We start from the raw sequence: 26,590 nt of genomic DNA, 5'->3' as shown, positions 1-26,590 counted from the left end.
CCCCACTCTGCCCCCACCCTCTCTCCCTCTCTCTCAGGTGAGATCAGACTCCGTCAAATCTGTTTCAGCATCGCTGTTTGGAGGCTGGTCTGGCAGAGCGCTTGCCGTCGTCACACAGTTGGTGTGGCACGAGGGGGGTTCGCGGAGTGCGCGCGCGCGCGTGTTGCCTGCGTGTGCTCCAGGTGTGTGGGGGGTTGGCGGGGTGGGATTGGGGGGGGGGTGGTAGGTGGGCGTGATAGTGTGATGGCGAATCAAGTGCGTGCTGGTTAGTTGTTTCTTATACTGGCTTGGGGTGCTCCATTTGGCGGTCTGTTCGTCATTTTCTTCCTCCCCTCTTTCTGTCGTTCTCACCACTTTTCCTGATATCGTCCAGGACACATTCACCCATTATTGCTTTCTTGAGCAGCTTTTTTTAAACTATATAAATCAAGTTGAATTCTTCTCTGTTGAAGGCGATGAAGCTTTCTTCACGTGTTAATGTTTGTGTTTGTTCCTGACCTCATGGTTCATTGATGTGGTGTAGCGTGTATGGATCAGTCCGCACGCAGAACACCCTTGAAAGTGAAGCTGAAACAGTGACTGAGGGCGGATGGCGACATGGTTGATGTGGCTCCGTGCTGTTTGCAACTTTCTCTCCACGTAAGTACATTGTTTTGTATCTCTTTTATCTTGAAGAGAGAGAGGGGGAGGGAGGAGGGGAGCGGGGGGAGGGGGGGGGGGGGGGTGGCAGGGAGAGACTGAACGAATGAACAGTGTTTTTTGCAATGCATGTATGCTTTTCTTTAACCGGCTGACACACACTGACACAAAAAAAACTCCCATGATCACAATCCCCTCTGACTGGGGTTTGAACTCGCATCCTTGCAGTCGTCAGTCCGCCACTCTAACCACTCCGCCCTGTGGCTGGTCAAGCTGGGACGACTGCGCTTCAACAACAGCGCTGCATGCTTTGCAGTTTTTCATATCAAACCCGGCATGCTTCCTCCCCCCCCGCCCCCCCACGTCCCCCCTCCCACCCCCCACTCCTCTCTCTCTCTCTCTCTCTCTCTCTCTCTCCCTCCCTCCCCCGCCCCCAGCTAAAGACCCCATGTGGTGGCTGGTGGAAAGCCCTTTGTGGAAATGAGCAAATGGTCTAATAACACCTCACAATGGAGAGCAACATTCCGTGTACACCATTATCTTGGGCTCCCAAAGAGACGGGCACGTTCCTGAGAACCTCCCCCTTGAAAAGGAAGTAAGCCGGTGATTTCCTTTATCAACAAAAGAATTGTTTTTAATTAGAAAAAAAGACAAGGAAGAAGAAGAGACAGACAGAAAGACATTACGTTCTGATACTGGATTGTCTGAAGAATGCAACTTGAAAAGATTGGCAAACAGCAGTTTTTATTTATTCATTTATTTATCTATTCATGTATCTAATCATTTGTCTATTTTTTTTTATTCATTTGTTGACTTACCTATTCAATATTTTTCATCTATTCATTTATTTATTTATTTATTTATTTATTTAAGTGTTTGTTTGTTTATTTATCTATTTATCTGTCTATCTATTCACTTTTCTTTCTTTATTCAATCATTCACTTATTCATCTATTTACTTATTTGATATTGATTCATGAAGGTTGGCAGGAAAGGAAAGGGGTTGGGGTTGGTCAGTTTTGTTGTTGTTGTTGTTTTTGATGATGATGATGATGTTGCTATCGTCGTTGTTATTTCCAGCCTCTCAACGCAGCCTCTGTTTACGCATACCCATCTTCAAACCCTCCACTGTTGGACGCCGTTCTTTCTCTGTCTCTGGACCTTGCATTTGGAATGAACTTCCTCTTTCGCTTCGTCAGGTCTCCGCACTCAGCTCTTTCAAGTCTGGCCTTAAAACCCAGCTCTTCACAAGATAGCCTCCCTCCCCTGCCTCTTCCTTGTCTTCAGTTTTCTTCAGTTTTAGAGTGATGCATGCGTGTGAATGACTGGTGTGAAAGCGCTTAGATTTGTCTGTGCACAAGATTCAGCGCTATATAAATACTATCCTTATTATTATTATTAATTGTTGACATCGTGGTCAATGATGAGTTACGAACCGATGGGGTTTAGGAAAACACTGTCCACTCTTTCTCTCACTGCCTGCCTTGTTAGCTGCCCAGAGGGCTGCAGCTCTGTGTTCAAAGATGCGCTCTGCAGTACATGATTCTCTTTTACAAGGCTGCACATATGGAAAGTTGTGTTGTTCTCTCTTGGTGATATCTTGGCTAAATGCTGTCGAAGCCTTATCGCTGTTAAAAAAACGTTCTTCTCCTTCCACTTTCTTCACCTGTCTTTTTTCTCATTCTTCTTCTTCTTCTTCTTCTTCTTCTTCTTCTCTGTCTCAGATGACAAATCATACTCTGGGAATTGTGGACAAATACATATATTTTTTGTTTTCTTGTTTGAATCGGTTGGTGAATCCCGCTTTTTTTTTCTTTTTTTTTTTTTGAAAGTAATTCCAGCATTTCTGCAATCAGATGTACTAAGCTTAGGGTGACGGGGTGGGTGAAGGAGTGGTCAGTGGGTTGGGTGTGTGGTTGTCTTTTTGGTTTTCGTTCGCTTTGTGTATGTGTGTGTGAGTGCGTGCGCGCGCGCGTGTGTGTGTGTGTGTGTTTGTGTGCGTGTCTTTTGGGGGTGGGTGGGGTGGAATGGGGGGACGGGGGGGGGCCGGGTGATATAGATAGAGAAACAGCCAGAGAAACAAAGGTGATATAGATAGAGAAACAGCCCAGAGAAACAAAGGTGATATAGATAGAGAAACAGCCAGAGAAACAAAGGTGATATAGATAGAGAAACAGCCCAGAGAAACAAAGGTGATATAGATAGAGAAACAGCCAGAGAAACAAAGGTGATATAGATAGAGAAACAGCCAGAGAAACAAAGGTGATATAGATAGAGAAACAGCCAGAGAAACAAAGGTGATATAGATAGAGAAACAGCCAGAGAAACAAAGGTGATATAGATAGAGAAACAGCCAGAGAAACAAAGGCAGAGGCAGGAGAAAGACAAAGTGGAGTGATGGCCTAGAGGTAACGCGTCCGCCTTGGAAGCGAGAAAATCTGAGTGCGCTGGTTCGAATCACGGTTCAGCCGCCGATATTTTCTCCCCCTCCACTAGACCTTGAGTGGTGGTCTGGACGCTAGTCATTCGGATGAGACGATAAACTGAGGTCCCGTGTGCTGCATGCATTTAGCGCACGTAAAAGAACCCACGGCAACAAAAGGGTTGTTCCTGGCAAAATTCTGTAGAAAAATCCACTTCGATAGGAAAAACAAATAAAACTACACGCAGGAAAAAATATTTAAAAAAATGGGTGGCGCTGTAGTGTAGCGACGCGCTCTCCCTGGGGAGAGCAGCCCGAATTTCACACAGAGAAATCTGTTGTGACAAAAAGAAAGACAAAGACATTGAGAAGAAAAAGCGAGAGGGACAGAGACACAGACACAATCAGAAAGAGATGAATGTAACAAAACCGGATCTATTTTCTACAATCCCTTCATGAACCCACTTTGCTTTGACCGACAGCACAAGTTCAAGAGCCCATCACCACTTTGTGAAGAAAACAACAAAACAACAAAAACCAACACAATGTAATGCCAAAATAACTCCCTTTTCACGCATGACATGCATTTTCAATTATGACAATGGTTCTCTGTGGCAACATGGTGTTTATGAATGATGACCCTCCCCTCCCCCCCCCCCCCCCCCCCCACCCCCCCCCCCCCCCTCACCCACCCTCTGTGTTATACCTGCAACAATGACGAATCAGACCCATAAAAACATCGTGAAATAACTGCGATCTGAAACGAAACCAAAGACCTTTCAGCTCACGCCACGGTAAACGTAGTGGTTGGTGTCGTTGTTGTCGTTAACGTTGTTGTTGTTTAAATTGTTATTCGTGTTCGATAGATGGATGGTGTCGTTAACGTTGTTGTTGTTTAAATTGTTATTCGTGTTCGATAGATGGATGGTGTCGTTGGTGTCGTTAACGTTGTTGTTGTTTAAATTGTTATTCGTGTTCGATAGATGGATGGTGTCGTTGGTGTCGTTAACGTTGTTGTTGTTTAAATTGTTATTCGTGTTCGATAGATGGATGGTGTCGTTGGTGTCGTTAACGTTGTTGTTGTTTAAATTGTTATTCGTGTTCGATAGATGGATGGTGTCGTTAACGTTGTTGTTGTTTAAATTGTTATTCGTGTTCGATAGATGGATGGTGTCGTTGGTGTCGTTAATGTTGTTGTTGTTTAAATTGTTATTCGTGTTCGATAGATGGATGGTGTCGTTAACGTTGTTGTTGTTGTTTAAATTGTTATTCGTGTTCGATAGATGGATGGTGTCGTTAACGTTGTTGTTGTTTAAATTGTTATTCGTGTTCGATAGATGGATGTTGTCGTTGTTGTCGTTAACGTTGTTGTTTAAATTGTTATTCGTGTTCGATAGATGGATGGTGTCGTTGTTGTCGTTAACGTTGTTGTTTAAATTGTTATTCGTGTTCGATAGATGGATGGTGTCGTTAACGTTGTTGTTTAAATTGTTATTCGTGTTCGATAGATGGATGGTGTCTTTGGTGTCGTTAACGTTGTTGTTGTTTAAAGTTGATATTCGTGGTCGATAGATGGATGGTGTCGTTGGTGTCGTTAACGTTGTTGTTGTTGTTTAAATTGTTATTCGTGTTCGATAGATGGATGGTGTCGTTAACGTTGTTGTTGTTTAAATTGTTATTCGTGTTCGATAGATGGATGGTGTCGTTGGTGTCGTTAACGTTGTTGTTTAAATTGTTATTCCTGTTCGATAGATGGATGGTGTCGTTAACGTTGTTGTTGTTTAAATTGTTATTCGTGTTCGATAGATGGATGGTGTCGTTGGTGTCGTTAACGTTGTTGTTGTTTAAAGTTGTTATTCGTGTTCGATAGATGGATGGATGGATGGATAAAGAAATTGTTTCCCTGAAAGCGGAAATGAAGGCCACTTGTTTACTCAGAAGCCATTAAAAAGAAAGAGACCAGGAAAAGTCATTAAGTGTCCGGAAAACATCAAACGCTCTGTTCATCCGATGCCTATCAGCCACGAAACATTACCATCGTTACAAAAAATACGGTAGAAAATATTACGCTCTTGGGACTACACGTAGTTGGATACTGAAAGTATTATTTCTTGTAATTTTCCCTACTGCAATGCATTTGTTTCTTCTTTATTTTATTGTCTTTTCAAAACCTTTTCCAAATTCCTGACATTAGTTCTTATGTACATTTTTTTTTAAATTTCACAAGAGGCAAACCCAGCGTCCTGAGATTCACATGATAGTCAGGTCATGCCTCACGGCAACACACCAGCAGCAGCAGCAGCAGCAGACGTGGCAACAGCCCAAGAAATGTAATTGATTTGAAAAGAAGAAATAAAAAACAGGAAAAAAACAACACACCAGCAAGCCACCTCAATCAACAGCAATCGATCACTCACCTGTACACCCCCACCCCCCCTCCCCACGTCCGACCCCTCCTCCCACCCCCTCTCTTCACCAATTCTTTTCCCCTTTTCATGTCCACCTCCACCCTATCCCTCACCAACCCCCACCTCTCACCCACACCCACCACCCGTCCCCGCCCCTCTCTTCCTCATCCACCCCCACCCCTTCCCGTAGCCTACTGCTAACGAGTTGTGATTCTGGCAGCAACGTTTTAATGATGTCACCGATAGTGAAAGGGGATTTAATGACGAGGCCTTCTGTCCCGCAGAGTGATCGGCCCTGACGGCGGCCTCTGGAACTGGCTGGTGATGGGGTGGAGGGAAGAAGACAGTGGGTGGGTGGGGGGGGGGGGGTGAGTGAGTGAGTGGGTGGGTGGGAGACAGGAGAGAGGGTGGTGTTGGTGGAGACAGGTGACATGACAGACACCTTTACAGGGAGCCTCCAGTGCTGTTTCAGTATTGAGAGAGGATCTTCTGTGCTGCGTGAGGTGACTCTTTGTTGTTGTGTGTTGTGTTGTGGTGTGTGTGTGTGTGTGTGTGTGTGTGTGTGTGTGTGTGTGTGTGTGTGTGCGTGTGTGTGTGTGTGCGTGTGTGTGTGTGTGTGTGTGTGTGTGTGTGTGTGTGCGTGCGTGTGTGTGTGTGTGTGTGAGAGAGAAACTTCCTGATATTTGTTAATCTCTCTTTCTCTGTCTATCTGTCTGTCTCTCTGTCTCTGTCTATCTGTCTGTCTGTCTGTCTCTCCTCTCTTTCATGCTTGTTCTCAGTACACACGCACGCACGCACACACATAAACACAAATAGAGAGAGAGAGAGAGAGAGAGAACACTCATTACTCTGAATTTTGATAAATGTCAATTTAACCCACCCCCCAGGCCCCCCCCCCCCCCCCCCCCCCCCCCCCCCCCCCCCCCGACACACACACACACACACACTCGCACGCAAACACCCACACGTGAACCGAGTGTTGCACAAAACGACGAATTAAAGAGACATGCAGATGTTCTGACTGCAAGGAAAATAATGTGCTTAGAAAAGTTGTACATGTGTGCCTTTTTCACTTAAAGCTGCGACCAGTCTGCTGCCAGACTCGGTCTCTGGTCACAATGCAGAGTTCAATTTGAATCGATTCAAACAATGATAAAAAAAAATCCCTGTATTATGGATATGTTTTGACAACTTCTTCTTTCTTCTGTCGTCAGATTGTGTGGTGACAACTTGTGCGTATATTTCACAGAGAGAGAGAGAGAGAGAGAGAGAGGAGGCAACAACACTTCGTAATATCCCAGACTGGGAATTATTTTGTTGGCGTGTATTTGTTCAGACAAGTCAGTGCTCAGAAATCTTCCAACGCAATGTTTACCTATTGATTGTGATTGGAACATCAAACATAATCACCGCTCTGCTGGATTGATATGCGTTCTGTCATACGCGGATCCACACACACACACACACACACACACACACACACACACACACACACACACACACACACACAGCGAGAGAGAGAGGGGGGGACAGAGAGAGAGAGACTAAGAGAGAAAGAGACAGAAACAGACAGACAGAGACAGAGCATAACAGTAAAAGAATTCGGTGTTCTTGCCTCTGCACAGAAGCTGGAGAGCGAGCCCAAACTGATTGCAGGTACATGTATTATTCAGCCACCACACGCGATCACCCACAATGGGCCGACACGCACCGAGTCAGTTTCACAGGCCACTGACTGACAGTACAGCGGGTCTCTGAAATTGATCCGGTCTCCAGAGGACAGTTTCCGTGCTGCAGCCTTCATGGCAAAGGAATCATCTCCATCTACTCTCGTCTTGTACACGCTTTCCGTGGTGTTAAGAAATTGAGGTTCCAGTTAAAAAAGAAGGAAAAAAGGGGGGGGGGGAGAAAAGAACAAACAAACAAACACGTGTAGTGATTGTTTTATGCATACACAGAATTGACTCAAATTCAGTAGAATTAATTTTTGTGTGTTGGCGATCATATGGACGGAAATTGAGTAGATTATGATCAGAACTTGTGGACGGCTGGTTTTTATCGTAAGGCATTTTGCATTTTGCTTTGGTGATAATAAAACATACAGTATGAAGGTAGCAGATTATGTTGCGTCAAAGGATGGAGAGAGAGGGAGAGAGAGAGAGAGAGAGCAAGTAAACCATGAAGTTTTTAGGCCTCGAGCTTATAAGTATAGGTACTCCTAAACAAATGGCTGCTAGGAAATATGTCAAATAGTCGATAGGAAAAACAAATAAAAAAAACTACACGCAGGAAAAAATACAAAAAAATGGGTGGCGCTGTAGTGTAGCGACGCGCTCTTCCTGGGGAGAACAGCCCGAATTTCACACAGAGAAATCTGATGTGATAAAAAGAAATGCAAATACAAAATACAAATAGTTTATGTATGCCTTTTTATTATGTGTTTTTCTCTATGTTTCGGCGAGTAGAAAATACAAATAACATCATTGCAACATCTCTTGTGACACTGACCTGAACGCACCCCTGTTCAGCATGCAGTGAAAAGTACGCAGTCTGCTGCATACGATTCCTCTTGTGTGGCTTTCTTTTATCCTGTTCATTAGTTCCCGGGGCTGTCTTGATTAACTCTGTCAACAACTGAAGAATATATCCTGTTCATTAGTTCCCGGGGCTGTCTTGATTAACTCTGTCAACAACTGAAGAATATTGGCCTTGCCAGTTCTCTTAATTTGTTAATGTACGTTGTTGCATATGTTAGGCCACTAACGCTTTTTGTCATTTCAGCAAAACATCTGCCAAAAAGACTGCTGTGTCAGACTGTTGTTTTTCAGTTCACACACACCTTCACTTGTAAAAGAATTCGCTGGTCTGGCACCTGCATAGGAACGAGTTGAAACTGATTGCGGGGCCATGTTTTATTCAGCCACCACACACACTCACCCACATTGGGCTGACACGCACACAGTCAGTATATAATGTGTGTGTGTGTGTGTGTGTGTGTGTGTGTGTGTGTGTGTGTGTGTGTGTGTGTGTGTGCTGCATGCGTGCGTGTGTCTGTGTGTGTGTGTGTTCTATCGGACAGTTCCTTTCATGTCAGAAAGCATACAGTAGCGACGCAGTACTGAAATATTCAAAACTTTCAACGATAAAAGATAATGGATAATGGAATAAAAACATAGTAGCGCGCACTCACGTTTTCATTGAACTGGGGAAACCACACACAAACCTTGCTGTGGACAGTGGGGCTGGGGGTATGTGGAACGCGCCGTGATTTTTTTGTTTTATTCAGCGGTGCAGTACAACAGTTGTGACATTAAAGCAGACCTGAAAAGCAGTGCCCCGGAGAATCAGGATAATGGGTGGGTACCAACAAAACCAGCAGCAGTCGAAACAGCATTGGTCATGGATGTTTGGCAGGGTAATGGGGCCTGCTGTCGTGTTGTTTCCATCCAGAAACAAGAGAGAGGAAAGAACAGTAACAGAGTCCCCGGGACTTTCTTTCAAGGGACATAACCCCTCCCAGGTAGTTTCAATCGTCAGTTTCTCTTTGCCTTCATAGAAATGACCTTTTCGAAATGATTCCCCCTTAAATGTACATTCCGTGGGTTTCTGTAGAAGAAACATTTGACAATGTCATGATTGCCATGACTTGTCTGAGGTTCAGTCATACTGCATCGGACACGCAAAGCTGAATGACGAACTGACGGAATTAATGTCCTGTAAATGTATCATGTATTTGTGTGGATATGTGTGTGTGTGTGTGTGTGTTTGTTTTATGTGCGTGTGTGGTTTTTTGGCTTTTTGTTGCTGTTGCTGTTGTTGTTTCTTTTTCGTGTGTGTGTGTGTGTGTGTGTGAGCGCTCGCGCGCGCGCGTGTGCGTGCTTGTGTTTTCATTCACACATCCACACGTAAGAAAGAGTAAGAAGGGGGTGTGGGGGAGCTAAAGTGGCAGAGAGAGAGAGAGACAGAGGCACAGAGAGAGAGAGGGAGAGAGAGATACAGACAGACAGACAGAGGCACACACAGAGAGACACACACACACAGAAGTCAGCGCCCGAAGCAATACCTTGTCATCCTTGTCAAAGAACAGTCTCCATCAAAACCACGCCAGCGACAAACACAAACTTCTGGACATGAAGCCAGTCCCGGACACTGACAAGTGCCGGCAACCAAAACATCAAACAAAATCCGGTTGCTGTGTGTCAGTCAGAAAGCAACAACAACAACAACAACAAAACACACATAAAAATACACCAACAAAAAATAAATTAAAAAAACAACAACAGATGATTGTGTCATGGTGAATGAAACATATATATAATTATGCGTCCTGACAATCAGTTTCAGATTAATAGCTTCCTGCATGCAGTGAGCGTGAACTGGAATGCCTTGTTCTTCTGGGGGACGTTTGATGTGATGTTTTGATTCCATGTTATTGATCGCTGTGGGGCTTTTTTTTATAACAGTGTTTGATTGTCTATGGTTCTTTTCGTGCGTGTCAGTCTGTCTGTCTCTGTATCTGACACTTTGTATGTGTCTGCTTGTCTGCTTCCTCTCTCTCTCTCTCTCTCTCTCTCTCTCTGTCTCTCTGTCTGTCTCTCTGTCTGCCTCTCTCTCTCTTTCTCTGCCTCTCTCTCTCTGTGCCTCTCTCTCTCTGCCTCTCTCTATCTCTCTCTCTGCCCCTCTCTCTCTCTCTGTCTCTCTCTCTCTCTGCCTCTCTCTCTCTCTCTCTCTGTCTGTCTCTCTCTCTTTCTCTCTCTGTCTCTCTCTGTCTCTCTGTGAATGAATGCGCAATGTGTGAGGTCAAAAGAAACACACAGAAAGGGGAAGAGGTGGGGAGGTGGTCACACATACTGAGACACAGACACATACACACATACACAGACACACACAGAGACACAGACACAAACACACAGACACATAGACACACACACACACATACACACACACACACACACACACACAACATACTTCTCTCCATTCCACCACACACGCACACACACACACACACACACACACACACACACACACACACAGACACACACACACACACACACACACACACACACACACACACACACTCACGACATACTTCTCTCCATTCCACACAGAAAGACACACACACTCACACACACACACACACACACACACACACACACTCACGGCATACTTCTCTCCATACCACACAGAAAGCCACACACACACACACACACACACACACACACACACACACACACACACACGGCATTCCACACAGAAAGCCAGACCCTGAACGAACACACCGCCATCACATCAACCACAAACCCAGTCCACGGGGACCTAATCAGTTTCAGATCCCCGCCCTGTAATGACGACCACTGCCGTCACTCATTGGCCGTGAAATTGACCGGTGTTCGTCAAACCACTGCAGCTGATCAAATCTGTTTCTGAATGGCACAGTTCCCGATAATCAGTTTCAAGCCACTCAGGTCTGTGCTTTCCGAAAGCGTGAACAGAAACAGTGACGTCTGTACGTCTGTGTGAGAGTGGACATTGTGGGATAATGAAGTTATATTTGGAGCTGCTCTTATAATTTTTAATTTTTTTCATTTTTGATTTTATGTTATAAAACATTTATTTCTTTGTCTGTGTCTCTATTACCCAGTCTTTTCCTTTGTCTCTCTGTTCTGTTTCTCTGTCTATGACTTTGTTTCTGACGCTCTCTCTGTCTGTCTGTCTCTCTGTCTGTCTGTTTGTCTGTCTGTTTGTCTGTCTGTCTGTCTCTCTCCCTCTCTCTCTCTCATCTAAGTGAATTAGTATGCCGTGTATTTTTTAGGTGTGTGTGTGTGTGTGTGTGTGTGTGTGTGTGTGTGTGTAAGTTCATGGGTATACGACCGCGCGCGCGCGCGTGTGTGTGTGTGTGCGTGTCAGGGCAAGAGCAAGGTAAAGAGGGATTCAGAGGAGAGTGACACACACTTTTACACAGAGAAGAAACCCAGAAAAAAAACAGACAGACAGACAGACAGACACAGAGACAAGCAGTGACTCCACCGCCATCACACAGACCACAAACCCTGGGGACCCAATCAATTTCAGGTACCGGCCCAGTAACGACATCCACTGCTGTCACTCATTGGTCGAGAAATTGACCGGGGTTCGTCAAACGATCTGAGCTGATCGTCCGTCCTGTGAAAGTGACATTTCCTTGCAATCACTTTCAAGCCATTCAAGTGGAAGTCTAGAAAAAAAAAGCCAGCGTTTCTCCTGTATATGGTTTTGGCGTCAGTAGGAGGAGGAGCAATTTCGGTGTGTTTGGATGCTGTTTTGGTCATTTTGGGGATTGTTAGTATTATTGGTTCTCTGGCTTACACTATGCATTGTTTTTTTTCTGAGTATATGTCTCAATGTCTGTGCCTTTCTCTCTCTTTCCTTCTCTGTGTCTTGGTCTCTGTCTGTCTGTCTGTCTGTCTGTGTGTCTGCATATCTTTTTTCCTATTTATACGTATTCATATATTCAAACAAATATGTACACGAGTGAAGAGAAAACACATGAATATATTTCAAAATAAACACATGAACAGCGTTATTTCCATCACCAGACAACCGGTTAACATAAGAACCATTTACCCCCCACCTCCACCCCTCCCCTCCCTCTCCCTTGCACACCCTACACCCCCATCTTCCAATCTCCGACCCAAAGATCAGTCAGTAGTCATAAAGGAAGCGCACGAAATGAGAATGTCAAAACGTCACGACATGTATCCCCTCTGCACAGAACACGACACGTCGTAAACAGGGAAGAAATCCCCTCTGTACAGAACACGACACGTCGTAAACAGGGAAGAAATCCCCTCTGCACAGAACACGACACGTTGTGAACATGGAAGAAGTCCCCTCTACACAGAACACGACACGTTGTGAACAGGGAAAAAGTCCCCTCTGCACAGAACACGACACGTTGTGAACAGGGAAGTCCCCTCTACACAGAACACGACACGTTGTGAACAGGGAAGTCCCCTCTGCACAGAACACGACACGTTGTGAACAGGGAAGAAGTCCCCTCTACACAGAACACGACACGTTGTGAACAGGGAAGTCCCCTCTACACAGAACACGACACGTTGTGAACAGGGAAGTCCCCTCTACACAGAACACGACACGTTGTGAACAGGGAAGTCCCCTCTACACAGAACACGACACGTTGTGAACAGGGAAGTCCCCTCTACACAGAACACGACACGTTGTGAACAGGGAAGTCCCCTCTACACAGAACACGGCACGTTGTGAACAGGGAAGAAGTCCCCTCTGCACAGAACACGGCACGTTGTGAACAGGGAAGTCCCCTCTACACAGAACACGACACGTTGTGAACAGGGAAGTCCCCTCTACACAGAACACGACACGTCGTAAACAGGGAAGTCCCCTCTGTACAGAACACGACACGTTGTGAACAGGGAAGTCCCCTCTACACAGAACACGACACGTTGTGAACAGGGAAGTCCCCTCTACACAGAACACGACACGTTGTGAACAGGGAAGAAGTCCCCTCTACACAGAACACGACACGTCGTAAACAGGGAAGAAATCCCCTCTGTACAGAACACGACACGTCGTAAACAGGGAAGAAATCCCCTCTGCACAGAACACGACACGTTGTGAACATGGAAGAAGTTCCCTCTACACAGAACACGACACGTTGTGAACAGGGAAGTCCCCTCTACACAGAACACGACACGTTGTGAACAGGGAAGTCCCCTCTACACAGAACACGACACGTTGTAAACAGGGAAGAAGTTCCCTCTACACAGAACACGACACGTTGTGAACAGGGAAGTCCCCTCTACACAGAACACGACACGTTGTGAACAGGGAAGAAGTCCCCTCTACACAGAACACGACACGTTGTGAACAGGGAAGTCCCCTCTACACAGAACACGACACGTTGTGAACAGGGAAGTCCCCTCTACACAGAACACGACACGTTGTGAACAGGGAAGTCCCCTCTGCACAGAACACGACACGTTGTGAACAGGGAAGTCCCCTCTGTACAGAACACGACACGTTGTGAACAGGGAAGAAGTTCCCTCTACACAGAACACGACACGTTGTGAACAGGGAAGTCCCCTCTACACAGAACACGACACGTTGTGAACAGGGAAGAAGTCCCCTCTACACAGAACACGACACGTTGTGAACAGGGAAGTCCCCTCTGCACAGAACACGACACGTTGTGAACAGGGAAGTCCCCTCTGTACAGAACACGACACGTTGTGAACAGGGAAGTCCCCTCTACACAGAACACGACACGTTGTGAACAGGGAAGTCCCGTCTGCACAGAACACGACACGTTGTGAACAGGGAAGTCCCCTCTGCACAGAACACGACACGTTGTGAACAGGGAAGTCCCCTCTACACAGAACACGACACGTTGTAGAAGACCCCTCTACACAGAACACGACACGTTGAAGAAGTCCCCTCTACACAGAACACGACACGTGAACAGGGAAGAAGTCCCCTCTACACAGAACACGACACGTTGTGAACAGGGAAATACCCTCTGTACAGAACACGACACGTTGTGAACAGGGAAATCCCCTCTGCACAGAACACGACACGTTGTGAACAGGGAAGTCCCCTCTGCACAGAACACGACACGTTGTGAACAGGGAAAAAGTCCCCTCTGCACAGAACACGACACGTTGTGAACAGGGAAAAAGTCCCCTCTGCACAGAACACGACACGTTGTGAACAGGGAAGTCCCCTCTACACAGAACACGACACGTTGTGAACAGGGAAGAAGTCCCCTCTACACAGAACACGACACGTTGTGAACAGGGAAGTACCCTCTGCATAGAACACGACACGTTGTGAACAGGGAAAAAGTGCCCTCTGCACAGAACACGACACGTTTTCAACAGGGAAGAAGACACGCCTTTTCCAGGTGCTGATGTCCGTTCACCTGATCGATCACATGAACAGCTTTGCAAACCGCTGATTCGTTGGATTGGATTGCATTGCAGAACAGTCTGGAATGAGGTACATGGGAGGTAAGCTGAAGACATCTCAGAATCGTGGACTAATGAAGCTGTTCCAGAACAACAGGGCCCACTGTATTACAATCGCCATAGCTCGTTCGTTCCGTCAGCCAAAAAAACTACAAGACGAGACTCCGGTCCACTGAGAGCGACATGACACCGTCATACATGCCGTGGATGAGAGTGGAGGGTCTCGTGCAATGATAGTGGGTTGGGAAGGTGGTGATGGTTGTTCTGCGTCACAAAGTCGAGAGTTTTCATCCTGTGAAAAGGACCCTTGTTTTCAAAAGCCCAAAAGGACTAAGTACAGTAAACTCGACAGTTCGACCCTCATCAAAAGGATGGTACTTTGGAAAAAATTTTAAAAAAATCTTTCATGCCATAAACTTCATAATTCCTGCAACTGAAAGGTTGATACATAATTACAGAAATCCAACAGATCGATTATGATAAACTCGTTGCCTCCCACCACCCTATGAAAACCATTATACTTAATTTCAAACATCCAAACATACATGTCATGGACTGGAGAGCTCCCCCTGAAAGCATACTGTTTATTCCAGAATTCTGAAAGCTTGCTCACTGTATCAGTAAATTGAAAAACAAACGCAAAAATCAACAAGAAAAACTCAACAGATGATTATAAACATAGCGGTTCCCCAAACTCCCCTCATTACGTTGTATCTCAGTCTCTAATCGATATGAATCTTTCCATCCTCATGTTTCTTTTGACTAGCCGTGACAGAATATCCGTTGTTAATGTACATATTTCTTTCTGTGGGGGATGAGTCTGATGAGTTTTGAATGAGCATAAAGGCTGTTATGTTGCAAACATACTGTAGCGCGAGGTGTATGACTCTGTGTGTGTGTGTGTGTGTGTGTGTGTGTGTGTGTGTGTGTGTGTGTGTGTGTGTGTGTGTGTTTGCATGTGTCTATGTTTGTGTTCACTCCCGCGCGTGTAAATGTACACGTCTCTGTTGATGCGTGCCTGTATGGATGCAGGTATATAAAAGAGAAACAGACCAAGACAGACAGACAGACAGAGATTTCCATCAACAACCCCCCCCCCCCTCCCATTTTCTCCCCCCACACCCCCTCCCTACCCAGAACCTCTCTGCCCCCTTGGGAGTGAATCATTTTCAGATACCGCTGCTGCTGCTGTAATGACGAGGGCTGCTGGCAGTTGGCAGATCGTGAAAGTGATGTGTTTGTGTTGTGTGCACGTGACTTGGGACATGACTTGCTGGACGTTCCGTTGTGTTGTTGTTAATGTTGTGGAGGTGAGCGCTGTTTGTTGGTTTTCTTCTTTTGTTGTTGTTATTTTATTTATGGACTGTTAATCAGCTTACGTCGTTGATCGCGTGTGTGTGTGTGTGTGTGTGTGTGTGTGTGTGTGTGTGTAAGTCAGAGAAAGAAGGAAGACAGCGGAGAAGTGGCTGTGTGACAATACTAGCAAGCAAGTAACACACACACACACACACACACACACACACACACACACACACACACACACACACACACACACATTCTCTCTCCATCCCTCCCCTCTCTCTCTCTCTCTCTCTCTTTCTCTCTCTCTCCACCTTTCCAGTTTCCATCTCTTTCTCTCTCACTCTCGTTCACATCCTCTCACTCAATCTTGCACAGGGGTCTGTGAAAAATAGGTTAATTGCTTATCACATTACCCTGCTTTATTAAAGATTCTTTTTATTTTCGCGCACACACACACACACACACACACACACACACACACACACACACACACACACACACACACACACACACACACACATACACACACACACACATATATATACCATGCAATTTTACCGCTTTGTCACTCATCCACAGCTGGTTTTTCACACGATATCTATATCACTTACCGTGTATCTGCCAATCTCGCCATCGTTGACGTAAAAACTGTTCCAGCTGAAATTGTCAGAGAGACAGACAGACAGACAGATACAGAGACAGAAACGGAGACAGAGACAGAGACTGACGAGAGTTCTCAACCATCATGTCAACAGCCCCATAGTACATGTATTATTCCTCCCCCATCTCCTCCTCCTCCTCTCTTCCACCTTGGAATCAATCAGTGTTCGGATCGCACGTGCAGTGAGGACAAGTGCCGCTGTCAGTGATGTGCTGTGTGTGCCAAGGAACTGGTGGTCGGTCTGTTCTCTGTTGAATAAACATGTCACCACAGTCAGTGTCACCAAGGAACTGGTGGTCGGTCTGTTCTCTGTTGAATAAACAGGTCACCACTGTCAGTGTCACCAAGGAACTGGTGGTCGGCCTGTTCTCTGTTGAATAAACAGGTCACCACAGTAGTGTCACTAAGGAACTGGTCTGTTCTCTGTTGAATAAACAGGTCACCACAGTCAGTGTCACTAAGGAACTGGTCTGTTCTCTGTTGAATAAACATGTCACCACAGTCAGTGTCACTAAGGAACTGGTCTGTTCTCTGTTGAATAAACAGGTCACCACAGTCAGTGTCACTAAGGAACTGGTCTGTTCTCTGTTGAATAAACATGTCACCACAGTCAGTGTCACTAAGGAACTGGTCTGTTCTCTGTTGAATAAACAGGTCACCACTGTCAGTGTCACCAAGGAACTGGTGGTCGGCCTGTTCTCTGTTGAATAAACAGGTCACCACAGTAGTGTCACCTCATTCCGTCACTGGACAAGTGGAGAAGACGTTTTTGTTCCTTCCCCCCCTGTCTCGCGGGACATCCGTACGTGAATGAGAACGTCTGTGGCACTGCCAGTTTTCAGTTTCAGTTTCAGTAGCTCAAGGAGGCGTCACTGCGTTTGGACAAATCCATGTACGCTACACCACATCTGCCAAGCAGATGTCTGACCAGCAGCATAACCCAACGCGCTTAGTCAGGCCTTGAGAAGATAAATACATAAAAAAGAGAACTACTACTACTAATAATAATATGTATAAGGCGCAAAAACTTGATGAAGTCAACTATAAGCGTACAGAAATAAAATAAAATAAATAAATAAATAAATGAATAAATAAATAACAATATGATTAAAAAATGAAATAAAATTAATTAATTAATTAATTAATTAATTAATTAATTAATAATAAGATAAATAAATAATTAAAGGGTGTTTCTGTGTGACATTGGAGACGAGTTTGGGTGAGTGTCTTCTTCTTCTTCTTCGTTCGAAAACCGCAACTGCCACTCTGTGTACACGAGTGGGCTTTTACGTGCATGACCGTTTTTACCTCGCCACGTGGCAGCCATAACACTCTGTTTTCGGGGGTGTGCATGCTGGGTGTGTTCTTGTTTCTAACACCCACTGAACGCTGACATGGATTACAGGATCCATAGCGTGCATATTCCGTTTATGAGTGTCTTAGTGCCGTCTGTGTATCTGCCTGTCCGTCTGTCTGTCTGTCTGCCTGTCTCTCTGTCTGTTTCTCTCTCTCTCTCTCTCTCTCTCTCTCTCTCTTACACCCTCTTTGTCTTTCTGTGTTACATATACACATCATCGAAACATACAAGAGCACTTGCATGTTTACGACATGTCCTCTCTCTCTTCCTCTCTCACATTTGGTCAGTCTCTTTCTCTCACTTCTTCTCTCTCTCTCTCTCTCTCTCTCTCTCTCTCTCTCTCTCTTTCATGCCCTCCATCTTTCGTTCAAATTTTTTCACTGCTCCTTCTCTCTGTCTCTCTATGTATGTCTGTCTGTCTCTATCTGTCTGTCTCTGTCTGCCTGTCTGTCTGTCTGTCTGTCTGTCTGTCTGTCTGTCTCTCTCTCTCTCTCTCTCTCTCTCTCTCTCTTTCATGCCCTCCATCTTTCGTTCAAATGTTTTCACTGCTCCTTCTCTCTGTCTCTCTCTGTATGTCTGTCTGTCTCTATCTGTCTGTCTCTGTCTGTCTGTCTGTCTGTCTGTCTGTCTGTCTGTCTGTCTGTCTCTCTCTCTCTCTCTCTCTCTCTCTCTCTCTCTCTCTCTCTCTCTCTCTCTCTGTGTCTCTGCTGACTACAAAGCTCTCAACATTCTCCAGCTTAAGTCCAAACTGCTGTTCAATAAAGGAATCTTTATGCACACAATTTTTCACGAAAATGCTCCAATATCTATTTGAAATGTGTTCACTTTCAACGAGTTTAGGCATTCTCACAAAATCGATCTTCATGTACCAGCAATTACATTATATAAATCAAGTCTTTTGTACTCAGGAAGTTGGTTATGGAACAGACTTCCTCCATATATAAAACATGATGAATTTTAAGATTCAAAACACTACACCACGAATTTCTGATAAATAACTCAAATCTTACATTCTTTCCTGACATGTACTGATTCAACCTGTGTCAAATACCAGGTTTTCCTATTCTCTGTGTGCTTCTCTTTATAGTTTCAACATTCCCCCCCCCCCCCCTCCGCCCCCTCCCCCTTTTTTTTTTTTTTTTTTTTTTTAAAGCGTACATGTATCGTATATGTAAAATGAACAAATATAGGAACAATCCCGCCCTCCCCCCCCCCTCTCTCTCTCTCTCTTTCTCTCGTCGCTCTCCCTGCCTGTCTATTTGTATGCCTGTCTGTCTATCTTTGTCTATCTGTCTCTATCCATCTAGCTATGTAGCTCCTTTCTTCTTCCCGTATTTCCGTATTCACGCATAGACGGGAAAATATTAAAACTCTCAGCTCCTATAATTGCAGAATCCCTTACATACATATGTAATTTAAGTATTACAAAAAATAAGATTCCAGAAACCCTCAAAACTGCTAAAGTTATTCCTATATATAAGAATAGCGATTGCTCTGAACCTTCAAACTACAGACCAATTTCTATTTTGCCAGTATTATCAAAACCCTGGAATATCATATGAATAAACAAATTCTTAAGCATTTTAATAATTTTGACTTGTTCCATCTGAATCAGTCTGGATTTAGAGCAAATCACTAATGTCATTCTGCACTAACAAATTTAGTAGATCAATGGCTTACTAACATTAATAATAATGAAATTACTGGAGCTCTTGTTGACTTTATGAAGGTTTTTGATGTGATTGATCATTCTCTTCTCCTAATAATACTAAAGATTAATGGCTTATCTTTCAATGCATTAGAACTTATCTCATCTTTTCTCTCTGAAAGAAAACAACTTGTGTTCACAAATGGTTCTAAATCAATGTTATTACCAATTAACTATGATGCACCTCAAGGTTCTGTTTTGGGACCTATCTTATTTTCTGCATATATTAATGACCTACCATTATCTATCAAGACACCATGTGAAATGTTTGCTGATGACACCACCATTCATACTAGTCATACTAACCTATGTATAGTGTCTCTTTCTCTTCAGGAAAGTATTGACCAATAATTATTGATTGAATGGTCAGAACTAAACCACATGCGTCTCCATCCTAAAAAAACAAACAAACAACAAAATTCCTAATAATCGCAAGGCAAAAACGTCAAAATATGTCTATAAACTGTTCGCCTATTTTCATCAAAGGCGACAAAATTGAAGAAGTTGACCACCACAAAATCCTTGGCATCACTATCGATACTAATTTGTCATGGTCACATTATATTTCTCTGTTGTGCAAACAGGTATAAAAAGAAGATCTACCAACTGTCTAAAATTAAACACTTTTTGGACCTTCACTGTCGAAAACTATTTGTCAGTGCTTATATAGATTCACACATTAACTATGCATCGACAGTGTGGGATCCGGCGAGTGACAGTATTATGAAGCCTCTATTGAGTCTGCATAGAAGAGCTGTAATATTGATTCTTTTAAAATATTCAACATTGACTATATCTGATTATAAAGCTCTCGATATCCTCCCACTGAAAACAAAACTTCTATCTAACAAAGGTCTGTTTATGTTCAAAATCAGTAAAGAATAAATTTGTAACCAACACTCATCGTGATGTTCATAAAGTTATGGTATCACTTCCAAGGGTCGATCTTTTCAAATCTAGTCTGTCTTATTCAGGGGACTGTCTATGGAATGAAATATTATCCAGCCTCAATGTAAACACTGTAAAAAGCATCCCTAACTTTAAAAGCACATATCGTGCACATTTATTGAAAAACATGTGATTATGTGACACATATCAATTATAAACAACATGTATAGACTGTCATATATATACACGCCTCTCTCCTCCCCTGTCAGTCTCTCTCTCTGTCTCTCCACTGTCACTGTCACTATATCTGTCTGTTCAGTCAGCCTCCCCTACCTCCTTTACTCTTCCCCTTGTCCATTCTTCCTTCCGCTCTCCACCACGCCCCTACCCTATTGTCCTCGTTGTTATTCATCTATCGCGATATTGTATTGTACAAAAGTTCTATTCTTATGTTTGCACATGCTCATGTAATTTTTATGTTGGTGTTGTGAATTGACTCTCGGTTTTTTTTCTTCTTTTTTTCTTTCTTTTTTTCATTTTTTCTCAATTATTATTCTTGCCCAGAGGGCCGGATGTAAACAAGTATTTTGTGCTTCCTCTTATACCCTCGTAAATTAAAAATTCGTTCGTTCTTTCTCTCTCTCTCTCTTCCTCTTCTTCCTCTTCTTCTTCTTCTTCTTACTAACTTATCTTCTCCTGCTGCACTCCTTTCCTCTCTCACTCTCTCCAAACCCTGCTTGCATTTTCATGTTTCACATGATTTCCAAAAATATTTCATGTGTACCTGTCAATCCAGACATCACTGATGTGAACTGTTTGAACCAATTCATGTGACAGACAGAGAAAGAGACAGATAGTCCACAGCAAACACATCAACCCCCACCAACCCTCCCGCTCTCGCTCCCAGAATATTTGCCCGCTCTTGGGACTCAATCAGTGACCAGATTGCACGTGCTGTAATGACGAGCGCTGCTGTCAGTGGGCTGGCCGTCAAAGTGATGTGCTGTGTGTGCCAAGGATCCGGTCTGTCCTCTGTTGACTAAAACATGTCACCACAGTCAGTGTCCTCTCTGTTGAATAAAACATGTCACCACAGTCAGTGTCCTCTCTGTTGAATAAAACATGTCACCACAGTCAGTGTCATCTCTGTTGAATAAGACATGTCAGCACAGTCAGTGTCATCTCTGTTGAATAAAACATGTCACCACAGTCAGTGTCATCTCTGTTGAATAAGACATGTCAGCACAGTCAGTGTCATCTCTGTTGAATAAAACATGTCAGCACAGCCAGAGTGACTTCATTCCTTCACCAGACAAGCACAGTAGTAGATGTGTTTTTGTTCCCTTCCTGTCGCCGGTATGATCCGGAAGTGAATAAGAACGTCTGTGCTGCTGCCCCTACAGGCTGAGAGATGTTAGGGTGTTGTTGGGACATTGGAGAGGAGTTTGGGTGAGTGTCTGAGTGTATCTGTGTGCCTGCCTGTCTGTCTGTATGTCTGTCTCTGCCTTTGTCTCTCCCTCTTTCTCTTTGTGTTACATATATACAACATTGAAATACATACATGCATACATACCTGTCCCCTAGTATCTCCTCCCACGTTTGGTCACTCTCTCTCATTCTCTCAATTTCCCTCCCTTTTCTCTCTCTCTCTCCCTCTCTCTCTCTCTCTCTCACAAGTCCTCTCCCTTTAATGCTCTCTTTCTCTCTTCCCCCTACTCTCTTGTCACTCACTCATGTTGTACCTCCTTTCTCTCTCACTCTCTCCCCAAATCCAAACAAAATGTCATGCTTTTTTCTTTTTTTTTTACCCTCTCCAACCCTCCATGCATTCTCATATTTCTCATGATTTCCCCAAACAATTGACGTGTACCTGTCAATTCAGCCATCGTTGACGTGAACTGTTTGAACTAATTCACATGACAAACAGACAGAGGCAGAGACAAAGAGACAGAGGCAGACACAAACAGACAGAGGCAGAGACAAAGAGACAGAGGAAGAGACAGAGGGACCACAGCAAACACATCACCCCCCCCCCCTCCCCCTCCGCACCCCCCACTCTCGCTCCCAGAACGGTTACCTGCTTTAGGACTCACTCAGTGTTCAGATTGCACGTGCTGTAATGACGAGCGCTGCGCTCAGTGGGCTGGCCGTCAAAGTGATGTGCTGTGTGTGCCAAGGATCCGGTCTGTCCTCTGTTGACTAAAACATGTCACCACAGTCAGTGTCCTCTCTGTTGAATAAAACATGTCACCACAGTCAGTGTCCTCTCTGTTGAATAAAACATGTCACCACAGTCAGTGTCATCTCTGTTGAATAAAACATGTCACCACAGTCAGTGTCCTCTCTGTTGAATAAAACATGTCACCACAGTCAGTGTCCTCTCTGTTGAATAAAACATGTCACCACAGTCAGTGTCATCTCTGTTGAATAAAACATGTCACCACAGTCAGTGTCATCTCTGTTGAATAAAACATGTCACCACAGCCAGTGTCCTCTCTGTTGAATAAAACATGTCACCACAGTCAGTGTCATCTCTGTTGAATAAGACATGTCACCACAGACAGTGTCCTTTCTGTTGAATAAAACATGTCACCATAGACAGTGTCATCTCTGTTGAATAAAACATGTCACCACAGTCAGTGTCATCTCTGTTGAATAAAACATGTCACCACAGTCAGTGTCATCTCTGTTGAATAAAACATGTCACCACAGTCAGTGTCCTCTCTGTTGAATAAAACATGTCACCACAGTCAGTGTCATCTCTGTTGAATAAAACATGTCACCACAGTCAGTGTCCTCTCATTCCCTTCCATGACAAGCAGGGTATTTTTTCTTCTCTCTGTCTCTCTCTCTCTCTCTGTCTCTCTGTCTCTGCTTCTGTCTGCCTCTCTGTGTGTTTCTTTCTCTGTCTCTCTTTCTCTCTCTGTCTCTTCTCTCTGTCTCTCTGTCTGTCTCTCTGTCTCTGCATCTGTCTGCCTCTCTGTGTGTTTCTCTCTCTGTCTCTCTTTCTCTCTCTCTCTCTTCTCTCTGTCTCTGTCATTCTTTCTCTCTCTGTCATTTTTGTTAATAGTTTTATTTCATTTTGTCATTGCTGGAGGAAAGAAATAAAGCGCATGCATGCTTATTCCACTTCCCTCATTCAAATCATATTGTTCGTTTGTTCGTCCACCTATTCGATCGTTCGATTCGTTCATTCTGTGTGTGTGTGTCTCTGTGTCTCTCTCTGTCTCTGTCTCTCTCTGTGTGTGTCTCTCTCTGTATCCCTCTGTCTCTGTTTCTGTCTCTCTGTCTCTGTCTCTGACTCTCTCTCTCTCAGTGATGTGTGTATGATCAATACGAATGTTCAGACTACCATCACTCGTGGACGGTCTGTTGCAAAGGAGTAGGTAAGGGTGGTCGTTGTTGTTGTTGTTGTTGTTGTTGTTGCTGTTGTTATTGTTGTTGAAGAGGTTGGTTGGGGTGAGGGGGTTGATGGTTGCTTCTCAGTTTACAACGCGGAGTAAGCTTCATTCTGTCTGTTACTGTTTTATCGCTGTCCACCTTCTTTGTCTCCCTGGCTGTCTGTGTCTGTCTGTCTGTCTGTCTGTCTGTCACTCACTCCCTCTCTCTCTCTCTCTCTCTCCCCCCTCTCTCTCTCCTGTCACGTACAACCACATGTACATACATGCATCTGTATGCTCACAAAACCGCCCCCCACCCCCATCCCCACCTTCCCACAGACACTCAATGTCGGCCTGTCTTCTTATCTCCCCTCCCCTTCCCTCCCCCTCTCTCTCTCCCTCCCCCATCTCTCTCTTTCTCTGTCTTCTGTGACGTACAAATAATCACATGTACAGAAATGTATTTGCATGCACACAAAGCCGCTCCCTCCCCCCTCCCACAAACAGCCAACAAGTCAGTCTTTCTCTCTCCCTCTGTTTCTATCTTCCTTCCTCTCTCCCCATCTCCACCTCTCTCTTCCCTCCCCCCTCTCTCTCTCTCCCCTCTTGTAACCACCCCCTTCGTATCTGCCCCCAATCCAACCCCCACCCCCGCCCCCTCTTTTTTTTTCTTTTTTTTTATCGACAGCGAAACACCAAGCTGTTTTAATCCACTCCCAGCCTCCTCACCGTCTCATATTTCACATTAATTCCAGAAATACTTGTCGCGTATCTGCCAATCTAGCTGTCATTGACTTGCACCGTTTTAGCTAATAGCAGGGGAAGGGAGAGACAGACAGAAATAAACACAGAGATAGAGACAGACAGACAGACAGACAGACAGAGAAAGAGAGACAGAGGGGGAGGAGACAAAGAGAGAGACAGAAAGAGAGACAAACAGACACAGAGAAGAAGAGAGAGAGAGAGGAGAGAGAGAAGACAGAGAAAGAGACAGACACAGAAAGAGAGAGAGGAGAGAGAGAAGACAGAGAAAGAGACAGACAGACAGAGAAAGAGAGATACAGGAGGAGGAGACAAAGGGAGAGACAGAAAGAGAGACAGGCAGACACACAGAGGAAGAGAGAGGAGAGAGAGAAGACAGAAAGACAGACAGAGAGAGAGAGAGGAGAGAGAGAAGAGAGACAGACAGAGAAAGAGAGGGAGGAGAGAGAGAAGACAGAGAAAAAGACAGACAGAGAGACAGACAGACAGAGAAAGATAGAGAGGAGAGAGAACAAGAGAAAGAATTAGAGAATACAAACACAGCTATATAGATCAGTAGATAGGAAAATAGAGAGACAAGCAGACAGGCAGACAGATAGATAGAGAGATAGATGGACAGATATTCCTTTCTCACCACGCTAAACTACCAGACAAAATCAAATGGAGTTTACAGCTTCCTGCATCACATGGAGCAGCGAAAACTGAGGACGTGGATGACGGCAGTACTTGACAGAGAGGAGTGTTCTGCCACAGTCAGTTTCTGACACACAACCAACGTTCCTGACACTGACGGGCGCAATAGCCGAATGGTTAAAGCGTTGTACTTTCAATCTGAGGGTCCCGGGTTCGAATCACGGTGACGGCGCCTGGTGGGTAAAGGGTGGAGATTTTTACGATCTCCCAGGTCAACATATGTGCAGACCTGCTAGTGCCTGAACCCCCTTTGTGTGTATATGCAAGCAGAAGATCTAATACGCACGTTAAAGATCCTGTAATCCACGTCAGCGTTCGGTGGGTTATGGAAACAAGAACATACCCAGCATGCACACCCCCGAAAACGGAGTATGGCTGCCTACATGGCGGGGTAAAAACGGTCATACACGTAAAATCCCACTCGTGTGCATACGAGTGAACGCAGAAGAAGTTCCTGACACTGAAACCTGGGACAGATAACCATTCAGCTGACACAAGTTTGGAAGGAAACATCTTTTTTTCTTTTCTTTTTTTTTCTTTTTTTTTCTTTTTTTCAGTGATTGCTACTCAGGATGATCACATGACCAGATTAGGGACTGACGACTGGTGGAACTCTCCGGTATGTGAGACATGAAATAGTATGGTAAAAGACTTCAGAAGCGTGGCCTGAGTACGTGATTTATTTCCAAAACTAAGGAGATAGATTGGAATGTCAACAGCTTGTCAATTGTGTTGGCTGGAAAAAGAAGAGTATTTGAGTCGGTCAGCATTAGATGTGAAAGTCACTTCCTTCTTTTTTTAATAGTCCTTAATGACTCGTAATTGCATAGTGTTCTCCACTTTCACTAACACACACACACACACACACACACACATGCACGCACGCACGCACACACGCACACACACACACATACACACACGCGCACACACATACACACACGCGCACACACGCACACACATACACACACACACACGCGCACGCACGCACGCTCGCACACACACACACACACACACACATGCACGCACGCACGCACACACGCACACACACACACATACACACACACGCGCACGCACGCACGCACGCACACACGCACACATGCACACACGCACACACATACACACACACACACACACACACACACACACACACACACACACACACATGCACGCACGCACGCACACACGCACACACACACACATACACACACACGCGCACGCACGCACGCACGCACACACGCACACATGCACACACACACACACACACACACCTTACTAACAATTCATCAATCAACACCTAAGACAGCACGCAATAATCAAACCTCTTCGCAGTTTGTCTAATTTCATTATCCAAACAACAACCAGCATTCGATTACAGAGGAATAAAGCCGGC

At 44.7% G+C, this 26,590-nt stretch overlaps 1 long non-coding RNA gene across 1 annotated transcript in view; it reads left to right on the top strand.

Annotated features, from left to right (window-relative positions):
• Nucleotides 1–444: 444 nt before the first annotated feature.
• Nucleotides 445–26,590, top strand: part of LOC143295169 (uncharacterized) — a 66,438-nt gene continuing 40,292 nt past the window's right edge. Inside the window, exon 1 of the long non-coding RNA XR_013056993.1 lies at nucleotides 445–639. This is a non-coding gene — a long non-coding RNA (uncharacterized LOC143295169). The remainder of the gene's footprint in view (nucleotides 640–26,590) is intronic.

The sequence above is a fragment of the Babylonia areolata genome, chromosome 20 (assembly GCF_041734735.1).
Source record: "Babylonia areolata isolate BAREFJ2019XMU chromosome 20, ASM4173473v1, whole genome shotgun sequence".
Classification (NCBI taxonomy): domain Eukaryota; kingdom Metazoa; phylum Mollusca; class Gastropoda; order Neogastropoda; family Buccinidae; genus Babylonia; species Babylonia areolata.
This window is presented reverse-complemented; position numbering and strand designations above follow the sequence as displayed.